The 19,086-nt window shown below is 32.1% G+C and overlaps 1 protein-coding gene across 1 annotated transcript in view; it reads left to right on the forward strand.

The window, feature by feature from the left end:
- Nucleotides 1-18,276: 18,276 nt before the first annotated feature.
- Nucleotides 18,277-19,086, forward strand: part of LOC115440820 (monocarboxylate transporter 7) — a 35,322-nt gene continuing 34,512 nt past the window's right edge. The window contains exon 1 of the mRNA XM_030165294.2: nucleotides 18,277-18,608. The gene's annotated coding sequence lies outside the window, so the exon portion shown is untranslated. The remainder of the gene's footprint in view (nucleotides 18,609-19,086) is intronic.

Consider the following 19,086-nt stretch of genomic DNA (forward strand, 5'->3'; position numbering starts at 1 on the left):
TAGATATAAAACGCACATCACAAATAATTTTGACACAATTATCTTTATCATTGAATAATTAATTACTTTGAAATAACTGTGAAAATTTCGTCATAAATTGCAAAGACCATTTAAAATTATTTCTTATTTAATTTATGAACAATAGGTATGTATATTTAATAGATGTGATTGATAGATAAACTTGGAGCGGAAGATAATATTATGATATCCGTAATAACATGACGGAACTTTGAAATAAGTTCTTGGAAACTCCGTTCTACTAGTTTTTATTTTCCTATATATTTCCTCGGGTTTACCTACTTGCGGGCTGTAATTTGTAATACACACATTTTTTATAAAACGGTATAATTATATAATTTATTTTATAATAATGTGATTGAACGTATATAATTAATATTATGTTTGTTGATTGTAGGATATTTGTATCCATCTGGCCACTAGGGACCATCGTACACTAGGCGTACATCCGCCACAGGGGCTCAAGTAAATATGGTGCATTCCGGGATAACCTTGTCTATATCCGGTTTCAAATGAGTCGGCATAATTACATTGACTGGCGAGGGGTATTGATCTTTCATTAATGAACACTCCATCTAAACCTTCCTCCGCTTATCATAAGGTGCAAAGTGATGCCATCAGTTCTAAAAAAAGGTTTCTGAAGACAATACGCAGAAAGTTATTATGTGACTATGTTTACATTATTATTACATATAATAAAATTATAACAGCCCATGTCTGTACATTATAGATTGCAATATTTAAAAACTAATATGATGGTTTTTTATTAGCGCAACAGAAGACAAAATAAGTTTTTAGGAATTTCGTCCGTATGTACACGAAGCACGCAAAAACTACTGCATAGATTTGAATGCAATTTTCACCGATGGTATTAATAGAGATCTCATTTAAAGGCTCCATTTTATATTGGGAAATTATAAAACGGGATTTTTATCCCGGAAAAACTTTAACACGCGGGCGGAGCAGCGTGCAAAAGCTAGTTATAAAAATAAATACAATCTACATTCTTCAAAATACTTTCTTGTCTAACTTCATCTATTTTTATACACGAGCAAAAACTGGTTAAGAAGCTTGTGGAGACTAGATAAGTTTAAAATCAATTTATTATTCTACTCTAATTTAGAACTCGATAGATTGCATCTCATTAAATTTGTATCTACACACATCAATCAAACGGTTTCGCAATAATTCTTGTGGCACCGGTTCAATGTGACTTCGAATGGTTATTGTAGGTACAATTTAAACATATTGTAAAGTTGTTTTTATAGTTATATTTGTCTCAAAAGATGGTGTAGTTTAATTTTTTTTACACCTAATACCCACTATAGACATGTCTACTATAACCTATGAATAGTCATCGCAAACCATTCACTATTCGCTTAATTTAAAATTCTGTAAAAGATTATATAATAAACCTTTTATATAGAATAAAAATGTATAAAGTATATGTACCTTCGTAACTCATTCCAATGCAGTATAACACAGAATAAAATATTACAAAGTTAAACAAGAACAAAACGACTTGAATCTATAGTTGTGAACGGAATATGAATATAATAATTATTATTTTATATTTAGTTGTTGCTACATTGTTCGTTTTCAGGTTCAACTCTAGAGTACTTTCCTCATAACCAAGCGCGTACCCCTATCGAAAACGAAATAACAGCTTGCTTTGACACTGGAGGAAAACTCAACAAAGAAAATTCATATATAAAGAATTTTAAAGTTATGTTTAGTACTCGTTGGACGAAAGATGCAATACCTCTTATTCTAGATTACCTTGCGCGCATTGTGAATCATTTACTATGTATAGCTGATATGACGCATTATTATCGTCCGGTCACAAAATTATAGTTTACCACAATTACACTGGTATTCACTTATAGTGGTATTGCGGTTATTTCAACATTTGTAAATGAATGGTTATACATTAATACCTATACTAAGATTATAGTATTTATGTTCCTCTAATAATAGATAGATTATACTCGTATTTAGCATGAAATTATTATTAAATCATTTCATAAATGACATAATAAGTCATGGAATTTGACATGAAGAATGTGACGGCAAGTATTATTTATTTACATAATTTTATATATTCATTTTTTAAAGTCATAATAAGTAAAATACAAATATCTAAATAATATATATTCAATGATAAATTTCGCAGATATAAGCATGTAAAATATTTAGTTGACAATTGATGTCCTAAATATGGATACGATAGTGCGTTACAAACGCACTTACATTACACCTTTTGTAAAGTAGGTTGTTATTTATGAGCTGCAACACTGAGAAGATGATCAATCGTGATAGGCCCGGAGTGGTAGACTCACAATATAGACATATTTAAAGAGTGCGAGTAGCCCGGCTCACTCGAGGCAGTTCCACTATTTTATAAATTACTAACATGGAGGGACTAGATGCTATTGCGATATATAAAACGAGAAAAAATTCGAGGAACCGAACATCTCTCTACCCTACCTTTTGTTTAAAAAGTCTCAAGCACAAACTTTGTCACATCTGACAATTTGATGTTTAATATATCTTTCATTAGTCGAACATAGTCTCAAAGGCGGAGAATATGATCAACCCAGTAAACAAGCATTGTCACGATTATGGCGAATTAAACAATTTATCTTGATATTTGGAAATGAGGCCAACTCTAGAATCAGAAACATAATTTCTAGTCAAGTTTCTCACACTTATTAATTAATTAATATAAATTATAAAATAATAACAGATTTGAAGAAAACTCTAGCGACATTATACATACATTATGCTTCTTACATTGTACATGTTAAAAGATTTCTGAGTATATAAACTAGTCACTCATTCATAGGTAAATAGGAACGGGAAATACCCGAAGGGTTAACGGGAAAGTAATTATCTTTTTAAATTGTATTACTTCCTGTGACCGTTTTATGTTGGAGACTGTGCATACAAATAATAATGTAAGTTTTAGATTGTTTTCGTCGCGACTTCCAATACACAGTTGCTGCTTGTTTCCAGGTGATTTTATGTTTGAGTTCATAGCAATTTATAATTTAAAATTCATATTATAAATATAAGTTGCTAAAAAGTCTTTTATTTATTTAACTGGAAGTATTGAATACATAGTACATAATACGTAATCGACTGTGTCCGAGCCGGTATATACCGGAACACGAATTACCACAAAAAAAACAATATGACAGGTTTTAACTTATAATCATGCATGTCGTTGCCACCGTAGTCGGATACAAAATACGTATATACAAAATTGATTGGTCTACCTCATAATAAGGATACCGACGAATAAGTATTAAACCTCAATCCTAATACGTGTTACCGCGAAAAATCCATCTCTATATGAAATTCCATATAGCTCTTAGAACTTACAAAACAATTAACTTATTAATAAATCATAAGTGGTTATTATAGTCTAACCTTATTTCCCGTCCGACAAGCCGCATTATATAAATTGCTGTACATCAGTTAGTTGATAAAACACTAATTACGCTCTATTAAAAAAGTAAACGATCTTACTGCAGCGGATGTGTTTAATTGTTGACCGGAATTGAAGACGACTGGGCAGCTGATCAAATCCTAGTAAATCAACGAGCAGAAAAATATTGGCAATATTAATTATTTTAGGAAGTAACGAAAAATAATACAGTTTCATAAATGTATTTTTTTTATTAATTTAATCCACCCCAATCAACGCTGAAAGTATTTTCTATTTATCAATGAATATTATATGAAAATACTATACATTATTTTAAATGTTTAAGATGTCTCAAACTGTGATACCATACCCGATGTATTTCGAATCTTATACTATGATTTCTTAATCTAGACATCAGCTATAATCATTTTGTGTGGTAAATATGATTTTATGGAACCCTGGCAAACGATAGTTACTCCTTTGCTTGCCCTAACAGATATAAGGCATGAGAGTTAGTTATCAGTATTTAGCAAGAGCTTAAGGAAATTCTTATTATCGCACTTAAGACCTGAAGCATATCTGACGCTACGGAATGATGCATTTAAGATGTTTTTAACCATTAAGAAATTCACTTCTTATTACACAGGATAACCACCTACGATAAATTAATCTACAATGATAGTTTGAATGTCCCACATACGTGCTGGGAAAACACTGACGTAGTCATAAAACTATAGATGTTCATATTTTTTTATAATGGCGCGGACAATTGTCTTCTTTTTGCAGTGGGCGCTTATAATTTGGGTTCTGGGAAGACCAGGGCCTAATTTTCTTGTCGGGAAATATTTTGTGTAGCTTTTTGTAATTTGCCCGATAGTGAATTACCCTAGATATTTGACGGTGGTCTGATCTTGAATATTAAGTCAAATCATTTCTTAAACATGAATGAAAAAAGAAAGGAGAAGAAGAAGATAGAGATTATAATTCTTCGAATTTACAAGACATCACAATACAAGGAAATCAATATAATTGTATTATTAAAATCTATGTGACTAACATCCACTATATATTTATGATTCGTCTGATGTCTTTTTGATAATAAAATACTCAACGGGATCTTTAGTTTGCGGATATCGAGTGACGTTAATTTGAACAGCACCGCCCACTACGAGTTATTAACGTTTTATTTCCTAGAAATAATAAAACACAGAATACTTCCGTGGTAAGGCATATAGGTACATAGATATTATTCAGATAAACATATGTACTAGCCTACTATCCTATTGTATAGTGCTTCATTAGTGCTCATGTCATGTGTATGTGGTAGCGTTCTGGAATGGAACCAGTGAGATGTTGGATTTGGGATTCTAATCGAACAATTTATACATACGTTCCATAGGAGAAAAGGCAAATAGTTCTATGATTATATAGCGGACAATGGGAAGAGTCAATTACGCATTTCTGTTCTGTAAATATGATATTTTTGTATTTATATCAAAAGACGCTATGATATCTCCTCACATTGACATTGCAAATAAGACAGGCAATAACTTTTAGAGCACAAATTTGATCCTTCTATAGCTAACTATATTCTTTAATTTATTTGGAGATAGGAAAGCTCCTTATAATGAATCAGAAATTAAGGTGGGCGTACACTGCATGCTACTTCCGACGTATATGACCTTATATTATATATATGTTCTACATAATTTTACATAAAATTATTGACATTTCGCGGCAAAACTCTATATCATATTCAACAAACTTTTTTGGTAGAATCGATTTTGGTACGAAATAAAAAACGTAAATACTAGAAAAAATATTAAATTACCAACAATAAAACTAGTCTCTCTGCAAGATTGATGATGTATAATTTGCTTTTATTTTCCTTAAGACATCAGATTTTTATCTTATAATACGCGCGATTAACTACATACAGCGTACATTTTATACTGAGGTCTATATAATTTTTATAGACAGGAAATAAAAAATAATACAGTTCCGGGTAATATAAAATCGCTTTTAAATTAAAAGAGACCACCTTAAAATGTAAGTTTTTTATTAAATGTATCGAAATTATAATTTTGTTATCTATTTAACATAATACAATATTCTGCTTCCTAACATCACCTGATTCATCTGTTTTCAAAATACCTAACACATTAATTCATTTATTAATTCATGGCATTTTATTTATCCAGTATGTTTGGATATTATGTTATTTGGTTCTGTTTTTAAAATGCTATATTATGGCCATTTGCTTGCTTATCCATTAAAACATAAAAAGAGGAGAGTGTTACTGTCTGATATTTAACGAAGATTAGTATGCTGGGGTCTTTCCAAGCATTATGAAGTCATTAAATGTATCTTTGTCTTTGATGACGTGCAAACTTCTATTCTAGAGGTTATGGTTATCATAATAACCCACATTTTTGTACGTGGCAATAAATATTTGTGCCAGAGACATTCATTTAACATTGACATTATCGAATATCGCTACGTTCATACGTAGGGTACGACCTTCGCCTTTTTACTTCAAACGTGTGTTGATAAGCCCTTAGACAGGAAATGAAGTTTTTTTAAAGCGATAAACGTGTTTTGTAAATATTAAACGTAATGTAAAATATGTTTACTTCGATGACGATCTTTAAGTATGATAAACCGGTGTTAAGTAAAGCCCCTCTAATGCCGTCATATTCTTCGAAGCGTACAATTTTAAGCAATTTATCCCCTACTGACTTTGCTAATGACGTTTCTCACATGTTTATTGCCGAGACGGCGCGAGTCGGCGGTTAACCGGTGACTTTCTGAGACACTGTTTCGATATGTTTGCCATATGGCTAAGCTGTACAAAAAGCGACCATGCGAACGATTACATTATCTCATTGTACAGTGTACACATGTTACATTACTTGGTAATCTTAAGTGCGTATTATTACTCGCAAGATGAATCGTCAAGTGTCTTTATAATAAATGTTTAGTCTGTTTTTTACATGAAAATCCTACAAAATTATATAAAAAAAAAATACGGTGTACCTGTGTTTTTATAATATTCAACAATTTCATATCAGTACTTAGGTAAGCCATCATCACATAATTGTTGAAAACCAGAATAAAATTGCGTATTTACTAAGAATTGTAGGCAGAAACGACGAAATTAACGCAATATCTGAATTTTATTACAAGTAGTGACCAGAGAGCAGTGACGTACGGTACGCAAAGCAAATTATTATCTTGATGTCGGAGCGACTAATTAGTCATTTCCTTCATAATAATATTATGAACATCACTAAAACGTCACATGTACATAATATTATTATTATAATATACTGCCTCGGTGGCGTAGTTGTACGCCAACGCTCTGAGGTCCTGGGTTTGAATCCCGGGTTGAACAATATAATATTTGGGTTTTTCTGCTCAGTATCAGCCCGAAGTCTGGAATTTGTGCCCGATGTGCCAATAGGCTCGCCCCCTGTTTTGTCTGTTTCGTCCCATCACATGATGGGACCAAACAGACTTGGCGAAAAGTTGATACCCTGGTTGCGCCTCTGCATACCCCTTCAGGGATAAATGCGTGATGTGTGAATGTGTAAATACACATACATGTACAGATACATATTCCGATGCTTACAAATATCGACCAAACTTAAGGAATTTAATTTAAAAATAAACATTCACTATCAACGCTATTACTACCTGAATTTTGGTGGTAATATGATACATGTATCTATTTTAAAATATTACACAATCTACATTGCGATTCTCCATAAAGCTTTCCCGCCACGCTAACTACATTAAAAGTTAATGTAAACAAATAGTCGTGCATTTATCTATACGCTAACTGTAATAGAAAAGATTTTGTAGGCGTGGATATTTTTAAAGATTACTTTGAGATGATACCACCGATGAATGCCGATGCGCCTGAGTTTCATTCTGACGTTAATTCCTTTTTTTATTCATATGCGTATAGGCATTATAACCACTGATGCGACTTCAAGAAATAGTATGTTAGAATATAAATTCTATATTATATTTATACATATCCGTTTGAAAATTATTGAAAGACTACTTTGAACATCGCATGGTTGTAGTGCAGTTTACACTTTTATAGTTCCAAGTACCCTGCAGGCTACAATATAAAAAGTTAAAAACGCTTGATTCGTATTCAAATTAAGCACAACTGTCATAGATATATTATCGGCTATAAATGACTGACGAATAACACCCAGTAGCATCATATTGTATGTAGTGTAGAATAATACCTCAAAGTCGGATCGTTAGTTTTGGCTAGGGTCAGCAGAGAATACTAGATTTACATTATAGATAGAATAGTGTTTTTAGCGAAATGTGTAAAGTAAATCCACCTTAATACCTACCCAACGGTAGGTATAAGGATCAATATCCTTTCATACAGCATACGTCCCCATTATGCATCATTTCTTCATGATGAGTTGTGATTCATTCGTCCTTAAGCTACATATGTTTATTCTAATTGGCATGACCTAAACTGACGCCCACTTTATCGACAACGAAGTAATATCGATCCATCTAATCCAGTAAGTGCACTCTTCAAGGGCAAAAAGAGCATTGTTTAACCAAATGATCAATCTACATCTTGTAGGTAATTGATAATTTTATTAATTTATAAGTAAATTAATAGTTGAATCTGTGTAAGGATTGTCTTTATCATCGGATGTACACTTACAATTTTATTCACGAGGCTGTATGATAGAAATATTCGGACTGACAAATAGTAATTTGCCTGTATATTTATTAGCCAATGTTGGTAAACAGTAAAAGTCAATTGCCTATACACAAATGCTTAGCCAATTTCCTTGGTCCCGTAAGACAGCATTGTTCGCAAGGAAATATCTAGAGAGGTGCAATTGCTTGAATACCAATTTATCTTTCCCTTGACATTGTTTTCGCACCAAATGGTTGACATTTCCGCTAACAATCTAAAGAATCTGTAATCGATGTCCTCCTTCTCAATCAAAGTTCGACAGTAGATTATTTATCCTTAAGCGCCAATTTTGCGGTAAGGTTTTATATATTTTGTGTAAATACGTAGCAACGTGGTTATTTCTTTACCACGATTATGGCATGTCACGAGGTTTCTCAAATATCTTCACGTAATTGGACATTAAAATTTATATTATACATTGCGTTAACCGATGATTTTCCTTAAACGTATGCGTGTTCTGCAAATTTATTGGATTAGTTTCACTGATATCTGGTAAATATTTTTAATACGCATAGAAGTTATTATTTTGTTTAATATTTTAACGAGGATGGTTTTCGGAAGTCACTCCGTTTAAATAAAGGGAAGTCACGAATATCTTGTTATATTTTCCTTGTAAGGTTAGTGTTTATGTTCTTGCAAATACAAATATTTGTAATAATGTTTTGCGGAAATGGACGCACCGATAAACTTTAACCCGACGGAGCTTTTGTTATTGAGATATAAAAGCCTCATAAACAACAGGAACATGTCTATCATTCGAAATAAAACATAAACTTAAGGAAACAACCATAATTAAAATAAGTTGAAATTGAACATTTACCAGTTGCATGTATTTTAATAAAATTAACTTCACGCATATCACTTAACATTATTAAATAAACGTATGCTGCGCATTACTCACTTAATATCTGTGTTTGTTTTTTAATTATGTTGCTGCTAATCTGTCATTTGCGTTCAATGTATTTTCTAATATGCTATAATTGAGAAAGTGCGGGGAAAAACTGCATTCCATATAATTATGTGCAATTAAGGCGTACTGAAACTAAAGGGAGATATTTGCGGTTATTAATTTTAAATCCAGTTTGCTTACAATGTTGTATACTTTTCATGTATCTTTTTTTACCTGTCGTATTTAAATCACTATTTATCTTTATATTTAAGAAAAAATCTCAAAACTATTTTGCAGAATAACTGGGTAAAAAAATATTTCTTCGTAAATTCTGTTACGTTTTAATATTTAGGCCTTTTAATGTCTAATGGCAGAAGACAATGGAAGAAATCGTAGTCTAACTACTGGTAACAAGCTTGACTTATACTTCTTACCATTTGCAGAAACGAATTGCCTTAATTTTATGGCCACTATTGTGACGTCAATTCCACTCTGGAAGTAATATGTTATATCTGATAACTTGTTTTAACATCCAACCTGAAGAAACAGTATTTATTCGCAGAAAATCTAAGAGCTAAAACGTAAAAGATTTTAATCGAGGCTCACCTTTAGTCCTCACCTTATTTATAAAGGAAGCAAAAGGATGTAAAACGTTACTTTTATAACCAAATTAATTCCGTATCTTTACTCTTTGAAGGACAAGTGAGTCAGCAAATACTTTCAAATCGTAAGACGCAAAAAAATGTTGCACAATAAACACAAGAACCTCAAAACAACAGCCAGTGAAGCTGATAATAGATTTTTTCGTTATTCATTGTTTAAATGTAATTTAAAAAGCTGTAGTTCTAGTTTGTTCCATTGTTCAAGCGCTTTACTGAAGTCTCGCACTACTAATACACAGTGCAATTCTGAAAAGTTATTATAATTTTTAATGCGGTTAAAACGACGAGCTTGTCGCAAACCTGATGGTAAGTGATACATCCACCCATAAACAGTAGCAATACCATACAGAATTTTATATTACAAGGTGCGTGGTACTCCACTGCCCTCGTGGCCCTGACACATGAGATTTAAAGTCTCATAATGTGCAGTAATTACGCTATTAACAATGTCCTTTAAACTGTAACGCAAGAGTGCACACTGCTGCTTGGTGGTAGCAACAGACAATTCAGTAATACCTCCCCAGACGGCCACTAACATACGAGGGAAACACAATGAATAAATTTCACCAATATTAAATAAGAACCAACATTATCTCTGAATGATACAGGGTTACTATATAGCCTTGAGAACAGTCTTACGCGGGCTTAGCTACAGAGGCAAATCTTAAAATAAAAACCGGACAAATGCGAGTTTGACTCGCACACCGAGGGTCCGCACAAACTTGTAGGTAAGGTATCTATGTAGTACATATATTATATGTNAACTTTAAACTTGACAAACTTCACTTAGACATCTTAGACACGGTTATTGAACCAATTGAAAATAATAAGTTTTTAATACTAAATTAGTTTCTTTTATTATATAATTTATTAAATTACGTATATATAGTTTTTAGATTTTTCCTTTACATGTGCTGCAAGACATCGCTTCTTACCAAGTTCCATGATTATATTTCAACGAGAAATTCCCCTTTGAAATTGTAGCATATAATGATAATGTCTTTTGATCGCGTTGACTGAAGTTTGATTTTTCACATCTGAAAGAGATTGATGGCTCCACGCTTTCCTGAGTACGAGGGTACTGACAAACAAACGGACAAAAGTGATCCCACAAGGTTTCCTTCTCAGACACGGAATCTTTAAAATAACTGTATGGATACCACGAGTGACAATATAACATTGGACACCACAATAAAACGGACGTTTCATTTTACCCTAGAGATATGACTTGCCATAAAATGTGATAACTTGACTTTAATTGCTTCAAGTAAATAACTATGCTTGGAAGATAATATATCATTGCCTGCTTTATTTAGTGGGAATGTATATACAGATCTCCCCGCTAGGGCTGACCTTCGACATGCGGTCGTAAAAACTGAGCAAAATTCTTTATGAGGCCAGATTGAGATATGAGGAGAGCGTAATTAAACTTCATAATTAGCTTATTTCAATTTACCACGATAATTTGAAGTAGCAATGAATGGAATATTAGGTTTTTAAATACTTACAAGCCATTATTTACTTCATAATTGGACATTTGCGTAGATATATTTGTTAGATTTGGTAAAATATTAACATTAAGCACGTGAGCAACGTGTCTAATATATGTTTAGTTTCTTTCAATTATATATTTTATTGCTTGGAATACTGATGACATGGCGACGAAGTCACGACTAGCGAGGTCTCTGCGCATGCGTGATGAGGATACTGAAACACCACACAGTTATATACGTTAATAATCATTATTTATTTTGAAAATATCAACCACTGTGAGTTACATTGACTTACTTTTATAATACATAATACGTATAATAAATAATTATAATGTTATCGCCGTAGCTGTTATTTTTCATGGGTTTGTTTATAAAATTATGTAAGCTGCTGTTGATTAATGAATATTAATTAGACTATAATCTTTATTTACAAACATAAACTTAAGATTAACCTTTAAGAAAAGTATTAAATGCTATATTATCTTCCTCTTATTTCTGATATGACTAAGTTATAATATTTTAATGTTAAAGTTATCGCAGTGAATGTAAAATAAATTTAAATCTGCTTTCAATATCACATGGAATAGGAAATTATAAGTTAAGAATTATTTGCTATCACAAATTCTTATTGTTTCATTTGATGTTTCCTGTTCATTTCCAACAACTGCTCATTCTTTTAAAACAATGGACATGTTAATGTTATTCTACACATACAAATAGAAAAATCATCAATCTACAAAACCATAATATTATGATATGTATTTTTAGAATTGTTTTTAAATTTGTACTTATAATAGGGATTTTGGTTAACTTTTTAATGGCTTAAATAATTATTAACATTAATGCGGCTTAATATTCTAGATTAGTAACATCACTCAACAATCAAAGCTAACTTCAATTATTACACCAAAAGATAAACCCACATGTTTTCATGTGTAACATCATTACCTTATCATAATTATGAAACTAAATTATGAAACAAACTTAAAACAATGGAAACCTCCACTGAAGAATGCAACTTAAGTAAACCATGTAAACATCATTAAGTAATCGCTGTAGATATGAATTAACGTTAACTGTGCCACGTTGTTGTGAGGCCGCGCTTTCAGCAAGCATTGGTTGTTTCGAGCGTCTGTATACACAAACAAACACACATCACGCTTTTATCCCCGTAGGGGTAGGCAGAGATGCAATCAGGGCACCCACTTTTTGCCAAGTGTGTTCCGTTCCATGATGTGATAGGTGGCGAGCCTTTAGCATATCAGATACAAGTGCCCGACTCCGACCTAATACTGAAAACAACAACGTGAAAAGAACAACGTAATAACAAAAACGTAATATCACTTTGCCCGACCGGAATTCGAACCCAAGATCTCAGAGTGCTGTAGTACCATGCACGTAATACTACTACGCCACTAAAGTAGAGCGACTTTACATTGGCGTCTAATTTTAAATATCCCTGTGTCCTTCTGCGTTACACATGTAGAGTATTTATTCAACTGACTTATTGTAGCTTATATATGGTATCGACACAAGAACTAATACTATAAAAAAATGATTTTATTGGTAGATAATGTCAGAATAACTATTGTATCAATCTTAAAAATTATAACTAGTACTTCAGTTGTAGACTTTGTATAATATTATGGTTTAGAAAGATGCTATGTGAACAATACAATACAAATACTATTTATTGTAAACATTTTTAAACAGAAAAATAAAATTGATGCAATTTCCTTAAATCTATGGTTATACACATATCTTCAATTTGTAGCATTAAAGTTTTAGATAGAAAACATTTAAATTCGGTACAACCGAGTAGTTAGATTTATATGGATTTGTAAGTTATAGTATATGTTAATATTAATTATATTTGTTAAAATTAATAGCACTTGCCTTCTCTTTTTTCCAAATATTTTAATAAACGCACACCAAAGTGAAAAGTAAAATATTATACCCTAGATGGAGAGTGCAATAAATATACGAGTAATTTAAATTTTTTCGACAATGTTCTATTTTCCATTAAAAGAAGGAATTTATCAGAAATTCATATATACATTTTAATTTACTGATATGAAGTTACATGAAAAGTTTTGGATGTATTTTAAGAGTTAATTTGTAATTTTTTTGTATGATATAATGCAATGCTCGATAAAAAAAATCTGGGTGGCATTTCATTTATCATCAATAAGCAATAAAAAATAATTATGATGATGGCAACATTTACGCAAGCAGCTACAAAAATTCAATGCGCATATATATTTCAAATTTAGATGACTATCTCTATTATCTTGTGCGCACGTACGCAATTTGTGTATTGTGCTCTTCCGGTGGGCAAAACATCAATGGGAAAACCATATTGTCATTAGAATAATAATTTTGAATGTTTATATATACGTTACTTACGTCCGTCTAGCATGTTTAGACTCCGTCTAATAAGTTTTATGACGTATTTTAAGCAGACTTTAAATATATTAACTTTTATATTTAATTTAAAATATTTTAATGATCCCAAAGGTCAGCACAGTACATCATAACATAAAGGTTTACGTGGAATATTCCATGAGTAGGCATATCAAGATATAAAATTTGAAATTGGTTTAGGGATTTGAGCGACATCAGTTTTTTTGACACTTATGGTAATCATGGGATTTAGATAACGGATTTATTCAGAATCGATCTTAATAGTGCTTGTATTCAAGGTTTCATTAATATTTAATTTTTAATTAATGACAAAAAACAGTTGTCACGTTATCTAAGTCAATGGAGCGTGGGCTTGAAACTCTGAGGTCGTGGTTTACTCCCTACCATCTGTCAATGACTTTACAAATGATTAACCAATCACAAATTGAGGTGATTTTTTTTTAATACAAAAAATAAATTGTAAAATTTTATGCATACATTTGTATTAGCGGAAAATATCTAAAAGCGTAGTTTGCGTGATAATTAAATTTTAATTTGCTTTAATTCGAAAACAAATATCTGCTTTTCGATAATGTTGTCCATTCTAAAATGACTTTGCAATCTATTTTTGGTTTACTGTATACCTAACCAGCAGTTTAAACGAATGAAAACTAGTATTGTACCGCGTACGGTACATTACACCCGATCGGAGCCCCAACGCTATTGGTTCCGTCAAAGATCGGCACTTATTATAACTTAGTGCTGCGTTAGTGCTTAATTTCATGTCAGTGAAAGCGGTAACTTAATTCAATTTTTTTTTTATCTATGACATGACATTTCGCCGAATACTTTTTTATGCCATGGACCCGTATGTAGTCACATGACACTTCTGTCAATGAGATTTAATCAGACCGTGGTTTGTTAAACCATTAAGAAATAAAATATTATTTAGTTTGACTTGCGATATAACAGATGTTCAATCGTTTTCCTGAAATGAAATAGTTTACTCTACTGCGTTAATGTTTTGTAAACACTGTAAACTTTGCACTCTCATAAAGCTTGCCATGTAAGATAGTGCGGTTTTCTGATGACATTGATCTACATTAATAAAACAATAGTGTCTTAATTTATTTATACACGGGCCATGACGCAAAAACTTACAAACGGATTTCGTTATAGGTTTCATTATCGTGTTGACCGACTCTATTAAACAAATATAGCATAAATCAAGAAACGAGCCGAATTGTGTAAAGTGATCATGTAAATAAACTTATCGTCGAGTAGGAGTCGCGGGTACAGTAGGAATTTGGCATAAATAAAACTGACAGAATGTTAAATAAAAAGTACAGATATGTATTTTTTGGTATGTTTATTCTGTATTTCGACTACAAAAGTCTTTTATATCTGCAGCTTAAATTTAACAAAGTTACGTATTTGTAAACCAAATATGTTTCTTCTTGTTTTTTTGTGCATAATGAAGAGGAAAAACATAAAAATATCATTTTGCATAGGAATATAAATTACTATAATTCAAGTACTTAAAATGTACATTATTTTCCTTAACGTGTCCGATATGTTCATTATTATAGTAGTTTCCTTATATGGGTAAATCTGTAAACATTATTACTGAAGTAATTTTAACATTTAAGAAGTATGTGCGAAACTATAAAGTTTTTTCGTTCGTTTAATGTGATTCACCACAACCTGTTGGATTGTCCACTCACGATGTTAAACTGTCGTTCATGCTCTAAATAACTGATTCAAGAGTGTCAGGCGCACACATAGAATTTAAAACAAATATATAAATTCACTTAACTGCGCCTTAATAAGGACTTTCTATACTAATTACACCCACTTTCCATACTGTACAATTAAGCTTTAACTTAACTATGGCGTTTACATCTTTAGTGTCCTTGAAATTGTTAATTACTTAAAATAAATCATGATTATGAAATAACAAACGCTGCACGAATTGTAACTGTTAAGTTGAGCATTAACGGGATATTATGTTTTGGTTAATTTATGACTTCTTATAGATGCAATTTGCCCAAGATGAGCCCTATATATAAAATTATATCCTTTTAGGACAGTGCGAAAATTTTGTGCCCGCTTAAGTTTTACGCGTGGGATAAAAGCCCCCCCTAAAACTCGGGCCCTCCGCATAATAAATGCGGCTGTAGTTCGCCCCTGGGATTTGTATATATTATAGCCAGTCTGAAATGCGTCCAATGATTTTCTTTCAATACCATTCAATATGTTTCGTCACTTCTTTCTATATTTTTTAAAATGCATCCAATATTTTCGTTTTAATACAGTTAAGTGGGTAGTATCTACATAGAATCTTACACCTGCGATCCCGAAGAAGTGAGCAGTGATGTAATAAGTAGAACTTCGATTGTCTTTTTCTCATGAATCATAGGGGGCTTGTCTCTCGTTTTATCACGCCAAAATACATAACTAAATGAATAAAATATTCAATTCCGTTATTAAACTTTCTTGGTATATAGACTCGGTATTTTATTTTACAAATAAAATAAGGAAACTAGTTTTTTTTTTAAAATAAGATGATCTCAAAAAGATAAGGAAAGTAGTTTTATTAAGAATAAGATGATCTCCTGATGCTAAACTCTACCGCCCATAAACAGTCTAAAATGTGAATATTGATCGGTTTAATGGTCTTACAATAAACAGATAAGGACTATGAGGGAAAGGGCGAAAATTTCCTCGCCTTACCGCAAAAGAAGTTGTCACTTCACGTTGATTTTCTGTAAGTTAGCAGAAATAGCCTGGTGTAGATGCATCATTTATGGTACACAGATAAACAAATGTTCTATGTGTGTATGTCACTGTGGCTGTACAAACCTTGACAATGAATGAAATGTTAAATTCAAGATCCACTATATTGTTTATTTATACCGTATTTGTTTATTTTTATAAAGTTCTCAACGACTGGTGGGAATATCCCGGAATGTAGAATACATTTTGTCTCGCGTTTTCCTCAAAAATTGGAGTTTAATCATCGTACAGAATACAATTTAAATATTTAATAATTACTGACTTGGAAGTGTTTAGTGTTCAAAAACTTTCTAGATTGCGAGATTGTTTTTTTATAGATTGATCACAAATTACTTAAATCGCAGTTATTAATATTTTTGACGAACGAAAAAATATTTTTCAAAATCTCCATAAATATTTACAGAGATATTTTAAACGTTGTTTTAATTTTTAAATCCCTCTATATTTTGATATAGAACTCACCATTTTTATGATAAACTTTCAATTGCATATTGAGTTAAGGCCTGTGAAATTTTAATCCATTGGTAATGAAATTGTTCATTTGCACGATCTGATTACATATGCCAGCGAAAGCAAACACAGGTACAAACATGCCACTATCAACTGTACTGCACTTAAGAAGCTGTGAAATCGAACATAGAAGATCATGCTCATGCGTACTGTCAGGTTAGTGACTTAATTAGAAACGCACTGGTAATTATATCTCCAATGCAAGCTATTACTTACAATTAAAATGCTCTCGACTTAATAAATTCACATTACTACGAACACAGCCATAAGTATTATAATATTTAATATTAAATAACTACTCAAATTATACTAATTATCTAGCAAAAGCTATTGGTTTCAAATAATCCCTCCAGGTTGAGGGAAAATGTTCGTAACATTTTCTTTTCTTCCATGATATCTATTTGGCAAATATACGTATAACATTAGACTGATACCCTATGGATAAGAAGTTTTTGAGGGTGCATAACTTACATAAAATTATATGACTCATGATTGATGCAACCAATACATTTTATATAAATGTATTGTTAGCAGGATATGAATTCTCAAAATAATAATATTATGTAAGTAGGGAGGTTCGCTACTCTGAAAAATATTTTCGATATCAATGTATAACAATTTAGAAAAACCTTTTGGAAACAAAATAACGTTGAAATGAGGAATTTTTTGTTTTATATTAAATTAATATCTAAAACAGTAATGTTGTCGGAGAATGGTGGTCGCCTATCACATATAAACATCTAAACGGATTTGAATGCAGTTTCTATCATTATATTAGGTGAAATTATACAAAATATAAAAACACTCAATAAAACTCTGAGGACAGAATCGCTGCCACGACTAGTTATAAAATGAATGAGGTTTAACCTTGTAATTTTACAATATACCTATTATGTTTTTGTCACTTGTCATTTTCCGCGATAATAACGGTCAGCAGAGTTAATGATATGATTTTGAAGGCGTAAATATATTCATTTTAGAAATAATAATATAATTTATGTTAGTGCTTGGCTTGTTACAACTGTCAATCAATTTTAAACCTAGACTAGACTGTTTACAATAACTATTCCGACAATTTTGTATCATTTTAGAGGTTAACAATTTCAAATGTAACGTTCGCGAAATTTCGCTGACATATTTAAAGTAAATGTTACCCGCTTTTTCATCAAATGTTATTGATTAATTAGCACACAATCGTGTGCTGCAAGTTGCAAAGGTTACATGCGAACTTCTATTATCACCTGTCACTGAACCTCTGTATACACGCGCTGAAAATGTATTCGGATCATAGTGTTTTTTTATCGAACAAACTGCGTGCTTTAAACATGGCGGTCGGCCGTCGGCGCCGCTCAGTACACCCGCAACCGGTGACGGAGGCACGCGTCAACGCTTTCGTTCACATTTGCCGAATTAAAAAATAGAATTAAAATCTAGCAACAATCGTCCATGTGAAGAAGGATTGCACTTCCAAATCAGTAGCCTTGACGTGTTTAATTAATATTATAAAAAGTCAGTGAGTGTTAAACGCGTTCGCGTGGATGTTAATAAGCCGGCGTTACGGAGCATTCCAAATTAATTTGAATTGGTCAAGGTCCGTTTGAGAGATTGACGTATTGGTGCTGATTTGTGCGCTTTCGTTGAGCCTGCATCACGTGTGCACAGGGTGAGTGACACTTAGGCTGCTCGTCTAGCCGCAGCTTTATTTTTACACGGAACGCGCGGGATGTGCAAGCGCGCGCAACTATTTTTGGTTCATGAAGCGTTCACACCTATATTCTAAACTACATTCTCATGTTACAAAATATTAGAAAGTTGTTCAGAAAAATCAAAAGAGCTCATCACGATTTCCTTGTAAAACTTAGGTACATTATAAAAGTCAGTTCATAAAACAGCGATACATTAAAGAGTTTCAAAATGCATAAATTATGAATAAAACATACTCGTTCGTAGGTATTATGTTATAGTCGTCACACATGGCATATTGTCCGCATTTTGTGGTGTACTAAAGCCGATAACTATCTATTGTGTGGGACGCCGCAACTAAAATATATGGGAAACAGATGTAGTATTGATATTTATCAACAATTTCCTTCCGCTGTGCGGCGATGGTCGTTTTTATTGCACTCGAAGCTCGATAAAAC

Source organism: Manduca sexta, chromosome 19 (assembly GCF_014839805.1).
Source record: "Manduca sexta isolate Smith_Timp_Sample1 chromosome 19, JHU_Msex_v1.0, whole genome shotgun sequence".
NCBI classification, from domain to species: domain Eukaryota; kingdom Metazoa; phylum Arthropoda; class Insecta; order Lepidoptera; family Sphingidae; genus Manduca; species Manduca sexta.